The sequence below is a fragment of the Cyprinus carpio genome, chromosome B12, assembly GCF_018340385.1.
Source record: "Cyprinus carpio isolate SPL01 chromosome B12, ASM1834038v1, whole genome shotgun sequence".
Taxonomy (NCBI): Eukaryota; Metazoa; Chordata; class Actinopteri; order Cypriniformes; family Cyprinidae; genus Cyprinus; species Cyprinus carpio.
The window spans coordinates 9,870,316-9,896,418 of NC_056608.1; the positions used below are offsets into that span (position 1 = coordinate 9,870,316).

At 37.6% G+C, this 26,103-nt stretch overlaps 1 long non-coding RNA gene across 1 annotated transcript; it reads left to right on the forward strand.

The window, feature by feature from the left end:
- The first annotated feature begins 1,495 nt into the window (after positions 1-1,495).
- Positions 1,496-25,520, forward strand: LOC122139190. The gene is made up of 3 exons (XR_006156065.1): positions 1,496-1,567; positions 17,898-17,993; positions 25,349-25,520. It is a non-coding gene; the product is annotated as an uncharacterized LOC122139190 (long non-coding RNA).
- Positions 25,521-26,103: the final 583 nt, after the last annotated feature.

A 26,103-nucleotide genomic window follows, 5' to 3' on the forward strand; every position in this document is an offset into this window, starting at 1 on the left:
ATTAACACAGAAAATTCAAAGATTTCATACAATCTTTAGGAGTACTTTAGTAGGTGATCTGTCAGTATTTCATGTGCATAATGGCAGCACAACATCAAATCATAAAGACGAATCAAAACAGACGCTGAACCATATTTACCAGCAAATTATTACTATTTACACAATCAAACTTATAGCACAAATTTTGTAGTTTCCTATATTTGTTACCAGAGGTTATCATCATCTGAAGTCCTCTGACGGGTTAGGCATCATCTCTTCTCAGGTGTTCTGGATCTAGGCTTGAGCTAGTGACTAAATCCTAGTTGTACCAAGAGATGAATAAATCCTGTGGCAAAACAGAGAAACAAATACAAACTAATTAGCGTAGCTTCTGCATCCCAACCCAAGTAAAAATTAATTAGTTCTGACACCAGCTAAGAACTATCAATAGTGCATTTTGACTCAGATAGAAACTGCAGTCCAAAAGTTTGAGATGCCATTAATCTTTGAAATGCTTTTGGGACCACGAGATGTGCTTTAATTATCTAGATTTTAAACAGTAGAAATTGTCGTCTGTAACATTAGCAGAATGAGGACGTTGTTCCAGAAGATTTGTGGTCTCTGGCGCAAATGACAAAACCGCTCTACCCTCTTATAGTAGACTTTGCGATCACTAGGTACTAACCAAAAGTCCCCGCCTGTTGTGGGCCTTAGGATCGAGCGTTAATGAGATTGTATCGGGTTAGAAGACTAGTTAGAGTATGCCGAAGCTAAACCATTACGGGCCTGATAAAGTAATTAGATAATATTTTGTAATTGATAATGGAACTTAATAGGATTACACAAGTGCAAGAGACTGTAGAATTGAGAGGATAATAATGACCCTCTTTTCCTTGAACCGTTAAGTGTACTACTAACCACTGCAATATTTGTGCCTACCTGTAGCAGGTTTGTTTATTGACAAGAATCATGACACACACCTACGATAGCATTACAATAGTATCTAGTCTAGAAAAGGTCATGAATGACATGACTAGCTTTTCTGAATCAGAACATAGCTTTTCTGAATAGGAACATGGAGCTTTTCGCGCAATCATTATAGAAAACATCATTATTTGAATTTTAATATATAATTAATTTTGAAAACCACCAAACCATCAATATTGTTTTAAAATATCCAAATATTGTATCAGCTCAACAGATTCTGTTAGTGGCGGCTACCAACTAGAATTTCTGGCATGGACTGATTGGAACAACAAAAAACAAATAGGTTTGTTGGTGGTTTTACTGAACAATCATTTATCAGACACATTTACTTATAGTACCACTTATTATATAAGGACACAAGTCATGTCTAAAGGGACATGGTGGTAAACCTTTTCAAATCCTTAGTATTTAGCTTATTTACCATTCATATTATATTCAAAAGTGATACCATATTTATTCTGCGAAAATCCCGTGTTTCTTAAAATTATCTAAATGACTTTATCCTGTGATTAATTTCTTAGGAACAAAGAAGAGACCGCCAACAAGCTTGCTACCAGCTGGGCCTGATTACTATATTGACCGCATCAACTCCATGGCAGCTGTAAGTACTTCCTTTATTATCTGTATGTTTCTAACATGCACAAACAAACTTTGGGAGACCCTTTGTGATAAAAATCTGATTTTGGACACAAAATAATGTGGAGGAAAAAAATTATACTGAATAAAAATTTACCAAAACACACTTTGCAAGCCCACAGAGTTTATCAACAAATAAACAAACAAAAACAGTTCACTTGTTATTACTTGCACTAATGTCTGTTCATCCAGAATACTGAATAATCCATTTGCCACACTGGAATTATTTTTCATGGCACTTATTTACTGCCCATTGCACCAGTGTTAATGATGTTCATAGTTTCTGCTTATAGTGTACATACACTTATTACATAATCCATCTGTACAGTATCTTCATAGTACACCTATCTTTATATCATGGTGATAGTATTTAAAAATCTGTGAATTATGTCCCATAGTACTGTGCCTTGATCTGTATATGTATTGTACATTTTGTTAACATATTGTAGACACTGTATATGAAATCCTTTACTTACTGCTTATTGCACTTCTGGTTAGATGCTAACTGCATTTCACTGCCTTGTACCTTACATGTGCAAATGACAATAAAGTTGAATCTAATTTTATTTTTATCTAATCTAATATATTATATTCTAATCTAATCTATCATATGATGATCAGACGGTAAAAGAATCTGGAAACCTTGAAGGTATTATGTCTAAGAATGTCAGCTTTTTTTTTATTTTATTTTTATTTATTTTTATATTTTTTTTTTTAACTATTATGTGACACTAGTAGGCAAAACTATTTAGTGATATTTTAGTTGACTCATGCTAGCAAAATCTCATTCATGCACGTTTGTGCGTCGGTGATAGACTGCCAAAATGTAATCACCCTAATGTCCTTATAGAAATGTAATATAATATTAAGCTACCTTGCAGATGTGAGCTGCCCCTGGCAACACGCATTGTTTAAAGTTCAACTGATTTTGCAGATGTTTGTTGGCTATTGACTTGGTTTAAATAGAATAATCTCTCTTTGAACAGTGGATTCCCAGCATTGCTCTAGTACCCCCCTTTCCATGCAAATTGTCGTCATTATTGTCATCTTAAATGCTTTAGCAATCGAGGCCTTGATAGAGAGATACTGATACTGTTTTTTTTGGGTCAGACTGTGTTGAAAAATAACAGCTGTTAGTTAAAGGAGTTCTATGCTTTTTTGCATTTTCAACCTCCTACAGTGCAAAATGGTCCTATTTGTGCATGAAAACGGCCTGCAAAGATACAACGCACAAACTCCACTCCAAAGGTAGTTAATTTCTATATCAGTAAGCACTCTTTCTGAACTACCTCAAATGCTTTGATTGTAGTCCTGAGGTCTTTTTTTTACAAGAACATACACACCACAATATCCCTAATTTAACTAATTCCTGCCCAAGGCATATGCAAAAAAAAAAAAAAAAAAAAAAAAATATATATATATATATATATATAATATATGTATATGTATATATATACACTGTAAAAAAAAGTCTGTAGTTTTACAAAAATAATCTTTGGCAGCTGTGGTTGCCAGAATACTTTTGTAAAAAATACAGAAAAACTGTAAACACAATTACGGCCAAAAACTGTAAATTTTACAGTATAAAACTGTTATTTACAAACAAGAAATTTGAATGTAAACCAGTAAATTCAACAACGCAAACTGCTATTAAAATCTGTTTTGTACCTTTAACATACTGACAACCCACATAATAATGCAGGTGGTAAAAGAGAAAGCCACATGAAGAATCGAAGTTCATCACAAGTAGCTTCGCCACAAGCAGAAGTTTTATTAAATATATAGAAGGTGCACAAAAGTCATTCATGCAAACACAAAACACCATCATGGTGACACACGATACTTAAACAATTCAATAAACTTTCATTAAACAGCAGAAGATGTAACATAAAGCCCAATGTACAACTGATAACAAAAAAAACTATTAAAAAACATGATTATTTAAACAAAATACTTTCAAATGTGGAGCGTCACACAGGGAATTCTGGGAATATCAGTTTACAGTTTTTGACTGTAAATTATACATTGATTTGTTCTTTTTTTATTTCTAAAAACTGTAAAATTAACAGCATTTTACTGTAAAATTACATGAATTGTCTGGTTAGATCTTTTACAGTTTTTTTCCCCTGTATATAGTACAGGAACTTACTGTTAACCTATTAACACTTTTTTTTGTAGCGTTTTTACACAATTGTACAGTTAAAAATGACACTTATTTTTTTACAGTGTATATATATATATATATATATATATATATATATATATATATATATATATATATATATATATATATAGATATTAATATTAATAATAATAAATAAGAAGGAGAGGGGCCTGGTTGAGTTAGTAGTTAAGTTAGTAGTTCAAGAGACACAGTTTCCCACATCTAATACTGTATATTTATACACATGCAGCCATTTACATTCAGAGACATAACCAACTGTTTATGTGAATTTTGTGTTTATGACAGTTGAGGACAGAGCTGGCTCCCTGTGCATGCACTTTATGTGCGCACTCAGAAAACCATATTTCAGAAGTTTAAACTGACAAGATTTTTTAAAAGAAAAGAATAAACTTTTCATGATAATAAAGAAACTGCAAGGTCATGTGAGTGTGAACGTTTATAGAGATGATTATCAAAATTGATTAGATGTTTTATTTGTTGCGTAAGCTGCCAAGCACAGCCCTCTTCTGGAAAAGGGGGCAGGGAGCAGTATTTTACAGTGGCCGAGAAAGACATGCAAAAACAAATCACAATTCTGAAAACAAAATAACAAATTCAGAATCAGAGTCAGAATCAGATCAGGATCAGAATCAGAATTAGCTTTATTCTCCAGGTGTGCGCAAACATTTGTTGTGATTTTTAAAAGCTGCTCCTGGTACATTCATACATACCTACATACACATCTGACATGAGAACAGAAAACATTTAAATAGTAAGACTTAACAATAAATAATAAATAATAATGTATATGAATCTGGAACAGCAGTTTATGTACAGATTTTTGTACATTATTTACTCTATATACAGGTGTATAAATAAAGAGAAATGTATAAGTATTAACATAATACTTGAGAAAGAGGCATTAATTAAAGATGGAGAGTTAATTACAGAACACAGGCAATGATTAATGTTTTAGTTGTTTAAGCTGGAGATGGCATGGGGTGGGGGGTGGCCGGGGTTTTATGCCTAGATGTTCTAGTGCACAGAGATCTGTAGCATCTGCCTAAGAGGAGAAGTGCAAATGGGTTGTGTCCGGGGTAAGAGGGGTCTTTGATGATGTTACATGCCCGTTTCTTCACTCTGGAGTTGTTTAAGCCCTGAAGGCTGGGCAGGTGCACACCAATGATCCTTTCTGCTGTCCTAACAGTCTGATGCAGTCTTCTTAAATCTGATTTGCTGGCAGACCCAAACCAGACAGTTATAGAAGAGCACAGAACTGACTCAATAAACAGCTAAGTAAAACTGTGTCATCTGTGCCTGTGGCAGGTTTAACTTTTTCAGCTAACGAAGGAAGTACAACCTTTGCTGGGCCTTTTTCACGACTGAGTCAATGTGAATGTCCCACTTCAGGTACTGAGAGATGGTGGTGACCAGGAACCTGAATGACTCCACTGCAGCCACTGTGCTGTCCATGATGGTGTCCACTATCATCTCCACAGTTTTGAGCATGTTCAGTGCCAGGTTGTTGTAACTGCACCAGACAGCCAGATGCTCAACCTCTTGTCTGTAAGCAGACTCATCGCCGTCCTGGATGATGCCGATGACTGTAGTGTCATCTGCAAACTTCAGGAGCTTGACAGAGGGGTCAGCAGAGGTGCAGTCATTTGTGTAGAGGGAGAAGAGCAGTGGGGAGAGAACTGAGGAGCTCCAGTGCTGATGGTGCGGGTGCTCGATGTGAGTTTTCCCAGTCTCACTAGCTGTTTGCCTTTCTGTCAGGAAGCTTGTGATCCACTGACAGATGGAGGCAGGTACTAAAGAGCTGTGTCAGTTTATTCTGAAGGGTGTCTGGGATGATGGTGTTGAAAGGCGGAGCTGAAGTTCACAAACAGATCCTTGCATAAGTCCCTGGTTTGTCCAGATGTTGGAGGATGTAGTGCAATCCCATATTAACTGCATCATACACAGACCTGTTTGCTTGGTAAGCAAACTGCAGGGGGTCCAGCAAGGGTCCAATAATATCCTTCAAGTAGGCCAACATCAGTCTCTCAAATGACTTCATTACCACAGATGTTAAAGTAACAGGTCTGTAGTCATTAAGTCCTGTGATTTTTTGGTTTCATGGGTACAGGGATGATGGTGGAACATTTGAAGCAGGAGGGGACTACACAAAGGTCCAGGGATCTGTTGAAGATCAATGTAAAGATTGGTGATAGCTGGACAGCACAGACTTTGAGGCAGGCTGGAAAGACACCATCTGGGCCTTTGGCTTTCTTTATCTTCTGCTTTCTGAATCATCTTCACAGATCTTAAGTGCAGGCTGAGAAACAGTAGGGGGGAGGGAGGGGGAGAGTGTTGATGGCTGTGCTGTGAGATGGTCGGAGTGGGTGTGGGGTGTCAGACCAGTCTTTTTCTTTTCAAACCTGCAGTAAAACTCGTTCAGGTCTTCAGCCAGTTGTTGATTGGCCTCAGTGCTGGGGGATGGGGTCTTGTTGCTGGTGATGGCTTTCAGGCCATTCCACACTGATGTAGAGTCGTTGCTTGAGAGCTGTTTTTTAGCTTTTCAGAGTAGTTTAACTTTGCCACTCTTATCTCCCTATTCAGTGTGTATTTGGCCTGTTAGTACACGGCTTTGTCCCCCACTCCTGTAGGTGTCCTCTTTGGCCTGGAGAAGCTGTTTGAGTCTTGCACTGAACCAAGGTTTGTCGTTGTTAAATGTTAAATAAATCCTGGTGGGAACACACATGTCCTCATAGAAACTAATGTAGGACATCACGGTGTCAGTAAGCTCGTCCAGATCAGTAGCTTCAAGCTCAAAAACACTCCAGTCAGTAAGTTCGAAGCAGGCTTGTAAATCCTGCTCTGCTTCAACAGTCCATCTCTTTACAGTTCTTACTACAGGTTTAGCAGATTTGAGTTCTGCCTGTAGGCTGGTAGAAGATGAACCAAACAGTGATCAGAGAGTCCCAGAGCTGCTTGGGGGACAGAGTGGTATGCGTCCTTTAAAACAGTATAGCAGTGGTCCAGTATATTGCTGTCTCTGGTGGGGCATATGATGTGCTGTCTATATTTAGGCTGTTCACGGGTGAGATTAGCCTTATTTAAAATCACAGAGAACGATAATGAAAAGAGCCTGGATAACATTGTTCTGTGTGTGTGATCTGATCAGCCAACAGTTCTAGCACAGTTTTCACACATGCATTTATGAGCAATGTACACACACACCAAAACAACTAAGGAGAATTCCCACTGTGAATAAAAATGCTTACAGTTAATAAAGAGAGTTTCCAAACTCCTCTAGGGGTCCAAGGGTGTTTTGGAGGCCTGGAGAAGTTTTGACATGCCCTGGCATTTCGTCACCTTAGAATTATAAGGTTCTACCTGCTTTCTGAGCAGTTTTGAAATACTGAGCTTCAAAGTTTTTGCATTCCATATAGCAAAAATGATATGGGGAACAAGTTTCTTTAAAACATGAAAATGACAGGGACCCTTTGTATTCTAAATGTACAATATCAAAATCCTCTCAAATTTGTAAATGTGGATTTATGGAATGGGTCAAATGCAGATGGAACCTTCTAATTCTAAAAAAAAAAAACACTTTTCGCTTGGAAGGTTCTATCTGGCAAACATTTTTTTGAAGCAATAATTTTCAAGATACACAAACAGTTTACTTATAATTTGATTCAAATGTAAAAATGAGTTTGTTGACATGCATGAAAACCGTTACATTTAATGGTTTTTATGACATTTATTTCATATTTTAAATGGATTTTTTTTTCTTGATCATGTTAAGCATAAAATGCAGTGCTAAATACTTTGTCCAGTGCAGATGTTAAATTTAGGCAGGAATATGATGGGTAATTTAACACATTATTGCAGGAACCATTTAAGTTTAAGTTTCCTTTTGTTTAGACAAAGCAGCTACTGTAATAAATCTGACCAGGACTTTATTCCACAGAAAGTGGGACAGGTAAAATGGCTTTCTCTAGACATCAGTATGGTTGAAATAACATGCTAATGTTTATTGTTGTAATTAAGACCAAATCGATTAAATTGTTGAGTTTTTGACTTTTAAAGCTTAATATTGTAAAATTTAAGCACATTTTAAAGACTAAAAAAAAAAACAACAAAACGGCAAGAAAACAGACTATGCTTCAGCAAAGGTGTTTAACAAAGTTTAATAAACATTGAAAAATGTTTCACTGACTATATATAATTAAAAATATTTAACATTTAAAATATTTAAATTACTTCAACTATGCAACAACTCATTTTTACCAAAAATGTAAAATTTATCATTTTCATCTCACTTAATGTAGAATACACTTAATCAAATAACATACAGCTCAGTGGCTTTGTTTACACTGCCAGTTAAATGTGACCCATTCCGAATTTTTTCTCATATGTGACACAGATCGGATCTGTTTTATGACTGTGTAAACGGGAAAAAAACAAAAAAAGCATGCATTCGGATATTTCAAGATCAGATTCAGGCTTCATTCACATGTGGAAATAAATTGGATATAAATCATATTATGTGCCAATGTGACTGTCATGTAAACAGGCAGATCGGATTTTCTGAGGCATTGCGTTCTATACGCAGAGGGCAAACCAAGTGGGGGGCCCCAGGCAAAATTAATATGCTATGAGGCCCTTTTTAAAGATTATTTTGTTAATATGTTTTCGTTACCAAGATATATATTTACACAACACAGAAAAAAAATAGTTAAAAAACATATAATAGAACAAATAAATTAGTCTTCATCTTTATGGCAGAAGATACAATACTGTACAAATACAATCTTGCAGAGTATAGTACAATGTGAAAAATATGTACAATGTGTACATATATAGTGTGTTGGCTATTTTGAGCTACAGGCAAAAAAAAAAAAAAAAATTATTTTTACAGTAATGGATGTATCACCTTAAAAATGGTGCTTACGAGCCTTAGCTACAGCAAATGCTGTCACTATGGTCCTCCATATCCAAATCAGTGTCAGTGCTGATAGCCTCTCTTGGTTCATTGTTGACCTGAGGTATGTTTTTATCAGCTTTACTGGTTTTATTAGACAACTAATTAGACAACTAATTATGTTAACTCAACTAATCTGTGCCAGTTTGAAAACGGAGGCCGACGCATCACGAGGGGAAAAAAAAGCAAGCACATCCAGCATAACAGGTGAGGGGGGTCCCCGAGGGGGGATGCAGATAAATTGCTCTATGTTATTAATAATGACATTTCTGATTGTTCAATGGTCAGCCGTCAGGGCCCGCCTCAAAATGTCTACCTTGCCAATTGTCTGCCTTGCCTGCCCTATTGCTACGCCTCTACGTCATTAAAACCTATGACAATTTGGTACTTCTCCACGGTTTAACGACGTCATATATGTCGGATCTATTTTGAGCTACAGGCAAAAAAAAAAAAAAAAAAAAAAAATTGTATAAAAATTTAAATTTTCAAGCAGAAGTGTTTGTGAGCAGGTTGGGCAGGTTGGTATTTCACGGGCAGGTGGGGATTATGCAAATGTGTTACCCAGTTATGTATTTCGGTAACAGGCAAAGATTCGAAAATATGATGACTCGTTAAGGCGATTCAGAACCGACTCTCTCTTTTAAGAGACAATATCTTTATTTATCATGCCCTTTTTTGATTAACACAACTTTGCAGATTGTTTTGCTTTAAGGATAGCTACATTATAAACTGCAAAAGAGATATTTTTCAAAAAACCCTTATGGCCTGCTCTTTAATAATCAATTCATTTGTAATGAACACACTTAAGTTATTTTTACATTTGATTGTTTTTCGTACATGAATGCTTTAGTTTAGATATAAAATGATAAAAGATAAATGCATTATTTTTTTCTTTCCATTCTATATGTTTTTTTTTTGTTTTGTTTTTTTTTTTTCATCTGTTCTTATTTATAATAGCAAAGATAAAAAAAAAAAAATAGCGGTATTGTGATTATTAATATAGTAATATTTTTTATTTTTATATTTTTAACTGCTCATTGTGACTCGTTTTGTCAGCACAAGTCACATGATTCTCATGCGATGTTTTAGATGGCCATGGCAAGTGTAAACACATAAATTGGGATATGGGTCACAATTGAAAGAATATGTAAATGGACAGCCAAAAAAAAAAAAAAACGGATATAGGCAACAAATCAGAATTGGGCATCAAGACCTGCAGTGTAAACGAGGCCAAAGAAAGCTGATCTTGATTGGTCCTCGTGTGTTGCATTCGAAGTGCTGAATGGCTCACACAGATAGAACCTTTTCGAACCAAGTTAAAGTCCCAAAATGTACATAACTTAAAAAAGAAACATCACATAATGTAAATAACTTGTCACAGAATATGCATATTTGATTAACTCAATTTTGACAAAAATGTCAGATAGAACCTTATAATTCCAAGGTGATGATTTGTGCTTTTGTCAGTTGCTTATAAACATATTAATGGCTAAAGTCTAATAACACTGTAATCAGCACAAACTGGGCTACAGTAATAAGTGAGCAGCATGTATGTACATGATTGTGTTCTTGAGAAAGCAATGTTTACGCGTGGTTAGTGAAAAAATATAAAAATTTTAAGTCACTGCAATAAGGCCATAAAACACATACAGAATATTTATTCACAATACTTTTGAGAACTGGATCTTGTACCCTAGAGTTTTTGCTTCAAAATGATGTGTACATTATCTTGTTTACTCGCTCATAGAAAACAATATATTGATTAAAACTTTTATAAGAAACTTTTTGAGTAGATAGGGTCTATGCGAGAAGGGTGTCAACTATCATGCATAATGCTGTGATTCACACTTGAAAGCCCGCATAATGAGCCTTTCAGTCAGGTGTGTGTGACTAAGAGGGAAGAGATACAAGACTGAATGTGAGGGACAAAATAAATATGAATATTGTTGGTTTGTAGTTTATTTAGAATATATTTAGCTATCACACAAAATAACTTGAGATTCACTTGCGAGTGCAGTTAAACAGTTTATTAGGAACAATCAAAGCTGACTTTCAAAGCTGAATTTTTAACATCATTACTTCAGTTACATGACCCTTCAGATATCATTCTAATATTCTGATTTGCACATTGGTTTCATATGGATTACTTTATCACAGAATATTTGTTTTCGTTTAAAAGTAGACATGTCAAGCTTTCTATAGATATATCTCTCATGACTCTTTGTTGATTATTTGCTGAGTTACAGTTCATTTTAATGACGCGTTCCTAAATGAAGGATCATGCAAAGACCAAGGCGGCAGACAGCGCACCCTGTTTGTTTTCTTTATTTTATAAATGCACAAAGTTTTTGTTGTTATTATTTTGTGTATACAAATAAAAGTAGACCCATTACAGATTAAATTGATGTATTGCAATTAAAACAAATAAAAAAACCAAAAATGTAATCAAATAAAATTTTAAAGTTAACAAGAAAAGAAACCACAAAACGCATATCCGCGTTTGTCGACCCCAGAGGGTTAAAAACTGTCATATCTGTACACCAGCCTTCATTGATGTAAAAAGATAATCCACCACGTCTTGTTTTACCCCACGACTTGGTGACGCAGTCTGCTCTGAATAGCTGGAATCCCGTTAGATGTAGCATGCTGTCTGGGATGGCTCTGTTCAGCCAGGTTTCTGTGAAGCAAAGTGCAGCAGTTTAAAAGTCCTTGTTTGTGCGGGTGAGGAGTCATAGTTCATCTGATTTATTTGCTAGGAAGTGGAGATTGGCCATATGAATGCTCGGCAGCAGAGTCTTAAAACCACGCTGTCAGAATTTCCTGAGCGTGCTGGTGCGCTTCCCTTGCTTGCGTCACCTGGAGCACTTGTATAGGAACACAGCTCCTCTGACTAAAACATCTAAATGCTCAAATGTCCAGTAAAACATCTAAATGCTCAAATGTCAGCAGAAAGTTATTTGGTGTGCTACTTCTGATATACAGGAGGTTGTTTTTTTAGTAAAGCTGATTGTGGAAAAGTTGCTTGAGACAGGACAAACAAACAAAAAAAGTACAAGTACCAAGGAGCGACATACCGATGCTGCCATCTGCGGCGACATCTTGCCATCTGAAAACACAACAAAATATCTGACAAAACAGAAGAGGTAGGTATACTTTGAGAATGTATTACTTACTGCTGACTGTACAAGATATCTGCCAAACAAGGTATACAGGAAGTACAGTAGACTAGTGGAAAATAATTTGGAGATGTTCTTAAAGTAGCTCAGTATAAATAAGTATTACCCTTACTGTGGAATAAAATATGACATGCTTCCAAATTTCAGTGGTTCATGTGGAAAAAAATCTCAAGCTTGTGAAAGAGGCACAAAAGAAAACAGCCATGTCAGTGAACATTACGGGTAGCCTAGATAGTGATAATATAGCTAGAACATGTCTTGCCACTGTGATGTGATCCTTTGATGACCGTTTCAATGGACCGTTTCCTCCAATTTTTTTTATATTTTCGTTTAAAAACATATGTATGGACATTTATAACACTACTCTGTATTTTATTACCTTTGAATCAGATTATAAGATAGTTAATGCTAATGCGAGGGTGTTCTAAAACAGGGGAGTAGTGATAGTAAATTTGGACATAGTTCTCTTCTAACTGCCTGTCACAATCACCAGCTGGAGTGCCCATGAGCTCCACCAGTGGCACTCCATTCCTGACTTTTACCATTCACCCAGGGCTCCATTTCCCATAATCCTTTGACCAGACTCATCTGCACTCATCATCAGTTGCAGTCACCTGTCTCTCATTACCTCATCAGTCTCACACTATAAGAATAGCACACAAACACTCTCACAACGTGGTTGATTGCTAGCCTATAATGTTTCCTGGTCTTCTCTGTTTCATTGCCTTGCCTTTGTTTTCTTTGATCTTGGACTGCTTTCTGTTTTGTTGTTGTTTGCTGCCTGCCCGTCGCCTGTTACTGGATTACCCTTTTGGTTTACCTTGTTCTACTGTTTGCTGGTGTTTTGACCCTGCCTGTCTAACTATGTCTTAATAATAAAGCCTGTATTTGGATCCACACCTCCTACGTTACACTACCGTCATCAGTATTTTTATTTTATATAACCCATGAAAACACTATCGTGGCATTTTTCTTTTGTTATTTGGGCAAATAGGAATGCAAAAAACAAGGCAGAGGTATGTATAATTGGGATTTTTTTTTATGTGGAGTGGGAGAGAATATACAGGATATATTTAAAGGGGAGAATATAAATATAAAATATTAAGAGTTCAACAGTCTTTTTATTAGGAAAATTGAACTGGAATTAAGATACATATTTAATAGCCTACATAGTTCAAAAACTGCCAGTGTTATGGAAGGAGATTCAGACAGTAGATGAGAAATGAACAGATATGTTTATTGATGGCAACAGAAGCAGGATGGATAATGGCAGGTGAGTAGGTAGTTGAATAGATAGGTTCCCAGAATAATAGTGGATAGCAGTAATACTTTGGGTTCTTACAGGAGCTCATGGAATGGGTTGGTAGTTGGATGGTTAATGGCACACACCTCACCGGTGGACGTGACTTGAGGGGGGCGAATGGAATACAGCATTCCATTCGCCGGTGGACGTGACTTGAAGACGAAGGAGGAGACAGACGCTGGAGAGGAGCACAGGAGGTAAGTACACAAGGAAGGTAAGGATATCGATCTTTGGCTGGTGTAGCATAAAGAGTCCACTTCGTATAAATGAGCCCAGACACTGGAGTAGTGTGAGGTGTGTGCTTATGAGGCAGTCTTGATGAGGGTGATCATGAGGAGCAGGTGTGTGTACTTAAAACTCAGGTGAGGGTGTGTGTGCTGTGATTGGGTAGTGAGTGAGCCTGGCCAATCTGTGACAGTACCCCCTCCTCCACGGCCCTCTCCTGAGAGCCGAGGGACCCTGACATTGTTGTGGTCTACCTCTTCCTCAGGGAGTAGGATAGTCGGGATGTGTAGAATGGAAAGCCTCCAGCAGAGTAGGGTCGAGAACGTCATCCCTGGGGACCCAAGACCGTTCCTCCGGGCCATAGCCTTCCCACATCTTTTCTGCTTTGAGGAAGAGACCTCCGCAACTGGCGACGATGTTCGGCCATACTCCAGGAGTAGATGAGGATATCATAAATATAGATGAGGACAAACTGATGGAAAATCTCCCGGAGTATATCATGCATGAAGACCTGGAATACAGAGGGGGCGTTGACTAATCTACTAATCCATACGGCATGACAAGATGTTCATAATGGCCAGTAGGGGTCATGAATGCAGTATTCCATTCGCCCCCCTCATGTATCCGGATGAGGTTGTAGGCGCTGCGGAGGTCCAACTTAGTGAATATGGTGACTCCGCGGAGATGTTTCTGTGCTGCTGGGACGAAGGGAAGTGGATAACGAACTTCACTGTTATCTTATTGCTCCTGTAGCTCAAATGGTAGAGCATTGCGTTAAGAAGCGCAAGGTTAGGGGTTCGATTCCCCGGGAGCACATGATAGGTAAAAATTGATAGCCTGAATGCACTGAAAGTCGCTTTGGATAAAAGCGTCTGCTAAATGCATACATTTAATTTTAAATTTAATTTATTGAGAGCCCCGTAATCGATGCAAGACAGCGAGCCTCCATCCTTCTTGGCCACAAAGAAGAAACTCGAAGCAGCAGGGGATGTTGAAGGGCGGATGTAGCCTTGCGATAAAGACTCTTCAATATACTCCTCCATGGCCTTTCTGGAAGTGAAAGTGGATAAATCTTTCCACGGGGCACTGGCTCACCCGGCATTAGATCGATGGCACAGTCCCATGGCCTATGTGGTGGCAGCTGTTAGGATTTCCTCTGGCAGAAGACATCCCTGAATGGGCATTGCAGGCAGGAATATGCACTGACTGTTTTTCCACAGGGCTTTCAGTGGACGTGGAGTTGATGGTAAATGTCTCGGGTTGGAGTGCTGGTGGCTGAGGAGGGTGAGGGAAACAGTCAGGGAAACAATTCCTGCCCCACTTCAGGATCTCACCAGTCTTCCAGGACATGATAGGGTTGTGCTGCACAAACCACGAGTGCCTAAGAATCACGTTAGCGGTGGATCCCTCCAGAACCAGGAGATGAATTATTTCTTCATGCAACAGTCCGACTTGGAGATGGATGGGACTCACACTGAAATGAACGTGTCTTCGGCTAAGTGATTTTCCTGTTATCGACTGGACTTGGTAGACGGTTTTTGGTGGTAGCAGTCGGAGGTTGAGTTGGATGCAGAGGCTCCCAGAGATGAAATTTCTGGCTGACCTGGAATCGAGAAGGGCATGTACTGGAATAGATACATCAGAGGCAGTAAGTATTACAATAGCGGTGAGGGGCTGCATATTCACAATTGCCGGCTTAATAACACTCACCACGGGTCGAGGAGGATGGATTTCTCCACAATACAGACACAAACCCTGGGTCAGCCGCTTCTGCCGCTCAGCGGATGCAAGCCAAATTGTATCCACTTGCATTGGTTCGTGGCCTGGTTCTGGAGTGCTGGTGACTCAGGCCGATGGAGGAATGGAGTGCCTGAAGATGGGGTTTGCTCTTCAAAGCAAAACTGTATACGATTAGCACATCTGGTGGACAACTGCATGAAGCATTCCAATCCATATGAGCCATCATAAACCGCAAAAAATCTCTGTACAATTCCCTGCTGATAAGCGATGAGGAGCGAGCGCTCATTCCAGCCGCTGGCCGCAGCGAGGGTTCTGAATTTGAGAGAGTATTCATTAATGGACATGGAACCTTGACAGAGATTATATAACTGCTCACCAAGTGACGAATCACCCGCTGATCTGCCAGAGACTTCATGGAAGTGTTCCAGGAAGTTATTCAGAGACGCGTTATGGTACCAGCTTCAGCCCAGATGGTTTCAGCCCATTGGAGTGCTTGTCCTGTCAGCAGAGAGATGATAAATGCAATCTTCACTGTGTCAGAAGTAAAGAGATGCGGCTGCATTTCTAGGGCCAGTGAACACTGTAGCAGAAATCCATTGCACTCCTTCGCCGTGCCATAGAAGGGCACTGGTCTGGCCATGGGACTGGTGACAACTGATGACGAAGAGGTGTTGACGTTGGTGATGGACGTAACAAGAGGAGTCATGGATGCGTTGGAGAGGAGAACAAGCCAGACAGAATCCATGAGCTCCTGGAATGGGACGGTTGCACTCATGTTGCCTTACTGTAGTGGTCTGGTCTTCTGTTATGGAAGGAGACAGTAGATTAGAATGAAAATGTATGTTTATTGATGGCAACAGAGGCAGGATGGATAATGGCAGGTGAGTGGGTAGATGAATAGATAGTTCCCAGAATAATAACGGATACTTACAGGAGCTCATGGAATGGTTGGTAGTTGGATGGTTGATAGCACACACCTCACCGGTGGACATGACTTGAAGACAAAGGAGGAGACAGACGCTGGAGAGGAGCACAGTAGGTAAGTACACAAGGAAGGTAAGAATATCGATCTTTGGCTGGAGTAGCATAAAGAGTCAACTTCATATAAACAAGACCAGACACTGGAGTGGTGTGAGGTGTGTGCTTATGAAGCAGTCTTGAATGAGGGTGATCATGAGGAGCAGGTGTGTGTGTACTTAGAACTTAGGTGAGGGTGTGTGCTGTGATTGGGTAGTGAGTGAGCCTGGCTGATCCATGACAGCCAGTAGGAGCAACTTTTTGGATCACCCATAAATATAGAAAATAAAATATAGAAGTTTTCCTCATAACAGTTGTACACAAAGCAGCGCGCTCTCATAAACGCTACCTTATCAGGCATATTCAGGCATTAAGATGAAATGAAAATGACATTGAAAACTTTTCTGAAGACAGATTATTAGCTACCATTCTATTCGGTGGATCACCAGTCACATATGTCATCAGGTTGTGGCTACAGTGTTGAATAAAGTGATGCCATTATTCAAAAGGTTTTTCTGAGTCATCAGTTCACATTGTTATAAGGTTATTGTAATATAATTAATGCACATAAAGCTCAATCTGCAAAAACAATCTTGAGAAAAGCCACACCATTGTCCTGTTTATACACCAACATATGGGTGTGTGTAGGCTACAAATTTACAATTAAACTGCGAAAGGTATTCGATGCAGTTTTGCCGTGCTCGTCCGTTAACTAGTGCAGTTAATGCCACACAAATATCTTATGATGGTTTACACTAAGAAAATAACATTTGCATTGCAGCTGCAAGAGATTTTTTTTTTACTTTTCTCTCACAGCGTTGCTCCCATGCTGTGTTTCTGCATGATTAACTTTAGGCAATGCATCCACTATTATTACAAAAAAAAAAAAAATAGCATGAGAAGGCGATATATGATTTATTAAATAATTATTAATGATAGCAACTGTTTGTAGTCTATACTTTACACACAGTGTGTAGGGGGTAGGGGTATTTCGGAACGCAGTTTTATTTTAATTTTAATTTTTTTTTCCCAGTTTTAGGTCCTAAAGGCTTGCAGCAATATTTTTTATTTTTTTATTTCTCTTGACAACTAACATTTTTTTTATCGTGATCTAGACACAAGAAAACATTTTGTACTTCTGAAAAAAAAAAAAGGAAAAAAAAAGAAAAAGAAAAAATGAAAAACAGGTTTGAAAATGCCCCCTTTACCTATACTTGGATTTGTCGTTGTGTTTTCTGATTTGTTATTTTGTTTTCCAATTTGTTGTTGTGCTTTCTGAATTGTTATAATGTTTTTGGAAGTGTTATTTCGTTTTTTAGATTTGCATTTGTAATTTGTCATTTTGTTTTCAGAATTGTGATTTATTTTGCCCCCCAATTCTCAGCCACCATAGTATTTGCTTTAAAAGACACATGAAAACTAAAAGGTTTGGTGTATGTAAATGCTACTGAAGTAGATATTTAAGGATCAGTGCTTGTAGATAGGAATAAAACGGGAAGGTTTGGTCTGTGTTAGTATTTCTGAAGTGGATATTTTATGGCTAAAAAACACCCTTTAAAAATATGTATAGTAATTGAACTCTGTTAACCGTTAGCCTGGACATGGTTTATAGCTTTTCTGAAGCATGCCTGAGCTGACATGATCAGTTTTATTTTGTTTAAAACCAGAGTAAATGTTTGACAAAAATCACCTGTATTTCAGATGCAGACACTATTTGCTTTTGATGAAGAGGAAATGGAGATGAGAAACAAGGTGATAAGAGGATCTAAAGACAGCCCTCCGGACTCAACCAATGAGGTTAGAGAATTTAATTCTTTATATTGATCCATAATTCTGATCTCCAGTTCAAGGAGTCAAGAGTGAATACCTTGATTTAAAAGAGCTGCTCTCAGCAAACTAATTGGCAACTAATTCCGGCTTGGATTATGTGGGAAGTGCATTTTTCTACAGATTAGGATGTCTCTGCCATCTGTGAGGACTGGCATGGAGGCGAACATTACTGCATCCGTCTTTGTCTGTGACTGTCTTATGTTGGTTGATCACTACTTCTGAACACATTTAAGTGCTGTGTATCATTCATTTAGCTGAAACATTGACTTACTGCTTCCTGTCTATAGTCCTGGGCCTTTTTGTACATAAAAATAAGTCAGAATGAGACACCAGTATCTTTTTTTTTTTGTTCCCTTCAAAGATTGACTAATCTTTGAGATATATTTTATCGCCAAGCCCATGCTGTCTTTAGACCATTGGTCTAAAGTCTCTTTCTTCACTGCTGTCAAAACAGAACCAGAGCTGCTTCTCTGAGTCACAAAGAAAAAAATGTCTAAGCTGTCAGTCACACTGTATCCAATCATCTAGACATATAAGGCAACTTAAAAAAGGACTGACTGTTAAAATAACTGCTTCCACATTGCCATATATGAGGGACCGTATGGACCATGCATGTAAATTTTTTTGTGGTCAATTTAGTCACTAAATGTTAGATGGTTTATTTTTGTGATCTTGGTTCTTTAGAGAGATTAAAATGCAGTATCATCTGAGTGACGTGACCCCAGCAGTGCAAATTCAACAACTGCTGTAAGTGAAGTAAAGTGCAGTTTACACGACAACATTTTCAGCCAAAAACTGGAAACTTTTTATGGGTTTTGCCTGTTTGTTTTCATGACAACTGTGTTTTGGGGACTGAAAACACATAATTTTAAAAATGGGTTTCAAAAAACACGTGCAAGTTTTTTGAAAACGCCACCATTATTGTTTCCATGTAAACACCCAATACGGGAATCTTTGAAAATGGTAATGTCATGCGTTGTGGGGCTAGTACATATGTAGATAATACAGCGGTTTTTGGGTGGCAGTTTTGGTCACAGATAATGTGAAACGCAAACTCATATTGAAAACATCATGTATACGTGAAATTTTTTGCAAAAACGCAAGGGAAAACCTTTCTTTTTTTTTTTTTAACTACACCGTTGGTCATGTAAACGTAGCCTAAAATGTACACAACTCAAGTAGCCTGCAATTTAAAAAAGCAATCAAAAAAGTATTAGCTATAAATAGAAGTAATCCATGAATTTTTATGACAAGTTCTTCGAGAGCAGCTACAGTAGCTGGGTCTCGGATGTAATCTGCTAACTGATGTAAATGTGGCTTTGAGGCTTGAAGGTATTTTTTGCACCTCATCAATGCCAGTGCAGGAATTACTTTAAATGAGCAGAAAGAAATTAAAATATTGAATACCCAATTTACGTAATAGTGAAATGTATAAATACAAGTCAGCCCCCGAGTGTTTTTTAAATCTAGAACAACTTTTTTTCATACAATTTTAAGTGTTTATTTAAATTATACTGTTTTTGAAATTGTAGCTTTGTTACCATCAGTTAATTTATGGCTTTAGGAGTCATTTTACACTGTTATAAATCTAACAAGTGCCATAATTAGATGATGTAACATCCAAATCTGTCATGCAATAACCGGCTTTATCCAATATGGAAAATGCTGCAAACACTGCCCACATGAAACTCAAGCAAACCTTTTATTTGCAATGTTATTACAGCCTTTTTAAGAACAGATCATTTGCAACAATCTGATGTAACTTACAGTAGTAAAAAGACAGAAAACGCTCTCTTTGTGGATCAGAGTTCACAGGTAAAAAAAAAAAAAAAAAAAAAAAAAGGTACAGTTAGCACTCTACGGCTGTTTACAGTTGTCAAAAATTTTCTCGAACAATGTCACTCCATATTTGCTTCACAATCTCTTGAATGTTTTTCAGAAATATCAAAAACAAGTGCAGAGGAATTTTTAATAGTGTAAGATAATAAGATAATAGTAAGATCCTCTGTTTTATTAACATTTGTTAGCCCTTATTTAATACTTCTCAAGCTGTGATGTAAAGGATATTTTTTAAAACATAAAAAATTAAATTAAAAAATCCTGCCCCAACTTCCTGTTTAAACAGGAAATTTGTCAACATAGGGGAAAAAAAGACATGCCCAAGTCTGGGCTAATTTGTGGTAATACTATTAAAATCTTGTGTGTCTCATTTTATCATTGATTAATGATCTAGGAGTGTTCCTCTATACCAAGGGTGGCGAACTCTGGTCCTGGAGAGCCGCAGCCCTGCAGCCCTCCAGCCCTCCAACTCTAATTAAAACTCACCTGCTTGTAGCTTTTCTACTAACCCTTCAGGTGTGTAAGATTAGGGTTGAAGCAAAACTCTGCAGGGCTGTGGCTCTCCACCACCAACATTCGCCACCCCTGCTGCACTTGCTATCTTTGCTCAGTAGAAAGTTAGCCTGCTGAGACAAAAGTATCATTCATTACTCAGTGCAAACAATCTGCAAGTTACTTCATCTGTTATTTGATGCATCTTAAGATGAATTTGAGAAGACAGCAGTGGCGGCCTGTCTACTTCAGTCCCTGTGCCATATACGTATACACACCGTATATATTTTGAAAATATTTCCATGTATATATTTATTTTTCATATTTATATTCATTATTATTGATATTATATATAAATATTTTTAAATGTATAAACAACATATTTTTAAATGTATAAATGCATGTGTGTGCATTTACATATACATAATAAATATACACAGTAAACACACATATATGCAATTAATCATTATTAATCATTTGACAGCACTAGTAGGAAGTAATTATGTATATAGTTAGTAATGTAATATGTCTTCATACCTTTTCCCCATGATACTCTTTCAGACACTTAACCTTACACTGTTTATGCATGTAAACATTACTAAGTGGTGCATACATTGATTAACTGGTTTTGGCTTCTTGATATTATAATTCAGTTTTGTATTTGTATTTGCATTACACTGCCATCTCACAGCAAGAAAGTCCTCCAGATATCCTTTTTTTTTGGATATTGTCTTCAAGTTTCATGTGCTCCACCTTTTTTTTTGTTTGTTTGTTTGTTTGTTTGTTTTTTTTTTTTGTTTTTTTTTGTCCACATTCTGGAAGGAGTGTGCAGATGGCAAGCTTTTCTTAATTTGGTATTTTTAATATAAACTGTGTAGCCACGACACAGGGCCTCTGTCTTCACACAGCTGGTCAGCCAACATAAAAATGTCATTCCAAAAGCAAGATAGGTTTCTCAAACATCCTCTGGAAGATCCTGAAACTCTCACCACCACAATGAGGGGGCTCAGACCGGGAAGTGTACTTGTGTCAAGTCAGTGAGAGATATATGGAGACAACATGTCTATTGATCTTTTGAATATACTGAGGTACTTTCTGCAGCTTTAAGGGGGTGATTAATTTATTTTTATTTTATGACATGGAAAATGTGATGTAACTAAACTCACTGTGGTTCAGTTTAGGTCAACGGAAAGTATGTTCAGCTTAAGGAATGTTTTTAGCTATGTTTGGACAAAAATGCCATATTATTCTGAGGATGAAATGTCAGTAGGGTTTCAATAAAGAAACAACCACCTTCTTCCCCCTCTTCTGCAGTTTGTGTAAATAATCTGACGTCCTCTCTCATAACCAAATATTAAGTTTCAAAATACTAATGATATGACCTCAAAGAAGTCCCAAGTATGTGGAACTCAACTACTTTTTTTCACATTTGTTGAACACTTTAATGGAAATTGCACCGCAAATGCTTTAAGCATTTGGAAGGATTTGTGTTTTTCTCTCCATGCTGTGAGAAGTGTAGTAGCTAGGTCCAGTGAGCATCAAATGACTGAAGGAAAATAGATAAAGTGCAAGAGAGGTAGCTTTAGGCAGCTCAGAAGTCATCCTGTGAGGCATGGTTTTTGTTGGCAATGGTTTAAAGGGACAGTGTACTACCCCCACCTGTGCCCCCTACATGCTCAGCTTCCAGGGTAATTTACACACTCCTGGCTGCTCTTTCCAGACTGGTGGAACTGTAACTGGTGATACACAATATTGCACACGTGAGTGCTTTTGTTCACACTGAGTCTGGCTGAGTGTGACTGTGAACAGGTCGGTAAGGCACTTTATCAAGGCTCAGCTGGCTTCATTTCATTGCTTATTTTTACTGCTCATGTTATGACTATCCCAAATGATCACTAAAGACTACAATCACTTTTAAAACCAGTTAAATCACCCTAAATAGCTTTAACCTTTTAAACCACCAGATCTAGTGTTTCATATGACAGCCTTTCCAATCTATATATTTTTTGGGGGGTTTTGTGTTTTTTTTTTTTTTTTTTGACTTAAGTTCTGGTGACACATCTGGACCATGTATCAAAGCAGCTAAAGCATATTGAGATGCATCTTCTGATTTGTAGCGTCCCATTCAGTTTTTCCTTCTGAAACTTTCTACAACTTGTTTTTTCTTTCCGTTTTTATTAGCCTTGGAAGCTATTGTGTGTCACTCCAGTGTGGGTTTTAGAGAAAGTAGCGTTTGCGCAGTTCACTTAATACCAGGATGCTTTCAACATTCTAGACATGTTTTCAATCTGGCATTAGTGCTTTGCATAGTACTGAGTCAGCCATTGCTTAAGGTTACGGATAACATTCTGTTATCCATTGATTCTGGGTCATCTGTCATCTTGTCATCATTTACCTCCAGTCTCTTGTGGTGTTCCGCAGGTATCCATTCTGGGGCCTCTTTAGTTTTCCCTCTACATGCTTCCCTTAGGTTCTGTTTTTCAAAAACAGAAAAAAAAGAAAAAAGAAAAACATTACTTATCAATGTTATGGCTAATGATCTCCAACTCTATCTTCCAATTAAACCAGGAAACAGTTTTTCATTAGATCATCTCTCTTCATGCCTTGATGAAGTGGATGGCAAATAATTTCCTACAACTGAATGAAATTAAAACTGAAGTGCTTCTGCTAGGTCCTGATGCCAATAATGACACTAATGATTAAAAGACAGTTTTGGCTTCTTAAGTAACAACCTACAAAGTCATGCAAAAAAATCTTGCAGTTTATCTTGATCCCGTCTGCTCCAGTTGGACAAGCATGTAAATGCATTAATAACAATAGATGGCTTCTTCCAGCTTAGATCTGTAGCAAAAGTAAAACACTTCCTTTCTAGTAACCGCCTTCAATCATGATTTATGCCCTTGTTTTCTTTCACCATCAAATATATTCTATAATTATATTAATTGCTACTAATAACATCAGTTCTAATATTTCTCATAGTAAAGCACTTTGGATCAACTACAGTCGTTTTTTTAAAAATTGTGCTCTGACGTAGAGTTTGACTAGACCCTAAAGTGTCGCTGAGACCCTGAGCAGGTAAGTCCTGCTTCACTAAACATCTGCACCTCCACAAGTACAGGAAAATGCTAATGATGCTAATGACTAAACCAGGGTCATGGAGACTGTGTTCAGGGGTTCATAATGAGATTATCAGATGTGGGGGGGTGGGACTGGAACTAGCTGACCTTTTTAAGGAATCAGGAAACAGCACCTCAATGAACAAATGTGGATTTATGCGGCAAAGACAGTGTTCATCAAAAGTTGATACAGGAATATTCAAGTAAAAGCCCCAGAACAGATCACACATGATTATGACTTAACACCCATTTTTATGTAAGTAGCCTTTGCTTGCCACCATTGATGTATTATTCAAACCCTGTTTCCAGAATGTGAGTTTCTTGGCTGAAAATGAGTGTCAGTTGAGAAGGAAGTATTTTCCACATTGGAATAATATGAATAAAAGTTCATGTGAAATTTTAACCTAGAATCATGAAAAGAAAGAACAAAGAAACAAGGTAATAATAGCATCATCAATAATGGTTTTATTAATATTTTAAATTTGAGACCATAATGAAAGCATGTATGTGTGTTTGAATGAGATCTGGGAGAATCACTGTTTCAGTATTATTGATAAATGTGAGATTAATGATTCCAAACATAATTTCTGACTGAGAGCCATATTGTATACATTTCAAATGACCCTTTACAAATGACCCTTTATAACAACATGGTACTAAATATGTACAATATTTATATTCCCTGCTATTTAAATAGTATTCCTAGGTATTTCAAAGAATACAACAATGTTTTGGTAAAAATGTTTGGCGTAAGATGACAAATTAAGTAATCTATTTACTATAAGCCCTTATGTACTGTAAAAAAAAATTGGAGTAGCAAAATATGGCCTAACCATGAAACTGAATGTGAACTCTTAGCACAAATTTGATGTGTAAACTGGATAAGGGGCTAATCCAGATGGTAGTGGTGAGGTGAGGTGAGGTGAGGTGAGGTGAGGTGAGGTGAGGAGAAGCCAAATAACTGTGAACCAGCTGTGATCTCATGTGTATATTGCTCCCAAAGATTACAGGTCGCCCAAAGATCAATAAGCCATGCCAGGTGAGACACATCTACTTTGGAACTAAGGTTTGATCATGTTTGCAGGAGATGAGGAGCCACACTATATGGGCATAACAACAGACTGATTTATTCTAGGTGAAGGGAGATTCATGGTTTTCTTGGCGCCAGCTGGCAATGAAAAAACATGCATCTCCCTTCACCTAGAAAGGGAGCTTCAGCTTGGCAAGCATTGATTTGAAAACAAATGAATCTATTATGATTACAGATGACAAGTCACTGCTGTCCCTCAACCACCCCCATCTCTCTATTGTGTCAGTACAGTCTCTGTATTTAGTTAACATGGAATAAAAATCACATAAAGAGCAGGAATGTAGAAACACATTGTCACTTGATTGGCAACTCTTGAAAAGGGGTTAATGACATGCTTGACCTTAATTAATCTGAATAATGAGTCCCTGGTTTAGCTCAATATGAGGATACATGCTCATTCTGCATTGACAGGTTTTTATGGTTGACTTGTTCAGTATACCGTTTTATGTCTTATATATTTGTGCATCTGAGTATATAGAGAAGCCATCTGGGACTTTTGCCAAGATTTCGGCTGATCAGAATGTTTCCACAAGAGAAGCTTTTAAAGATAGTCCCTTCTGGTTTTTACTTCTAAGTACTGGAAGTACTTCCTAAGATCATTTGTATTCAACTGACACAATTTTATTTATATATTAATTCATGTCTCCTGTTCTAAAGGTGAGTATTGTTTGAACGATGTGCTGTTCATGTTTTTGGGAACAGCGCCGGCAATGATAGTTATGTTTCCCTGACATTCTATTCATTGGAAAAAAAAAAGTCACCTTTGACCTTTACTCTCCTTTCAGGTTTGTGACGCGCTTCATCGAGTTGGATGGCTTGACGTGTCTTCTGAACTTCCTGAAGAGCATGGATTATGAAACCTCAGAGAGCCGCATACATACATCCATCATCGGCTGCATCAAAGCCTTGATGAACAACTCCCAGGGCCGTGCCCATGTACTGGCCCACCCCCAGAGCATAAACCACTATCTCCCAAAGCCTCCGCCAGAACAACATCAAGACCAAAGTGGCTGTGTTGGAGATCCTGGGTGCTGTTTGCTTGGTGCCTGATGGGCATAAGAAAGTATTACAGGGCAATGGTACACTACCAGAAGTATGCTGCAGAGAGGACTCGCTTTCAGGTAAAATTGCTTTTAATGAACGTTTTGCAACAGTAGGAAAGGAATTTAGCACGAAATTCTACTAGAAAACACATTTTTTTTGTGAGTCCGAGGTGGTACAATAGTAACTTGGTAATTCTAGCTCTATAATCTGACAGGATGTGTAAAATAATTCATATGCGCATACCTGGTGATGGTACATGAGTCAAATTTTGCCATAGAGTGTAATCCCTGAGTGGTAATCTTAGCCTGCTGTTAGGCTAATGAACAGTATTACTGTGTTGGAAGGGTTGGATCATTCAGTTTATTTACACATTTACATTTTATGTCATATTCCTGTGTAACATTTTATAAGAGTACTCAAAATCTTGCATTATAGATATTTTCTCAGATTCGTACATCTTACAGCACTTATTATTAAGTAAAATCTGTACTAAAAT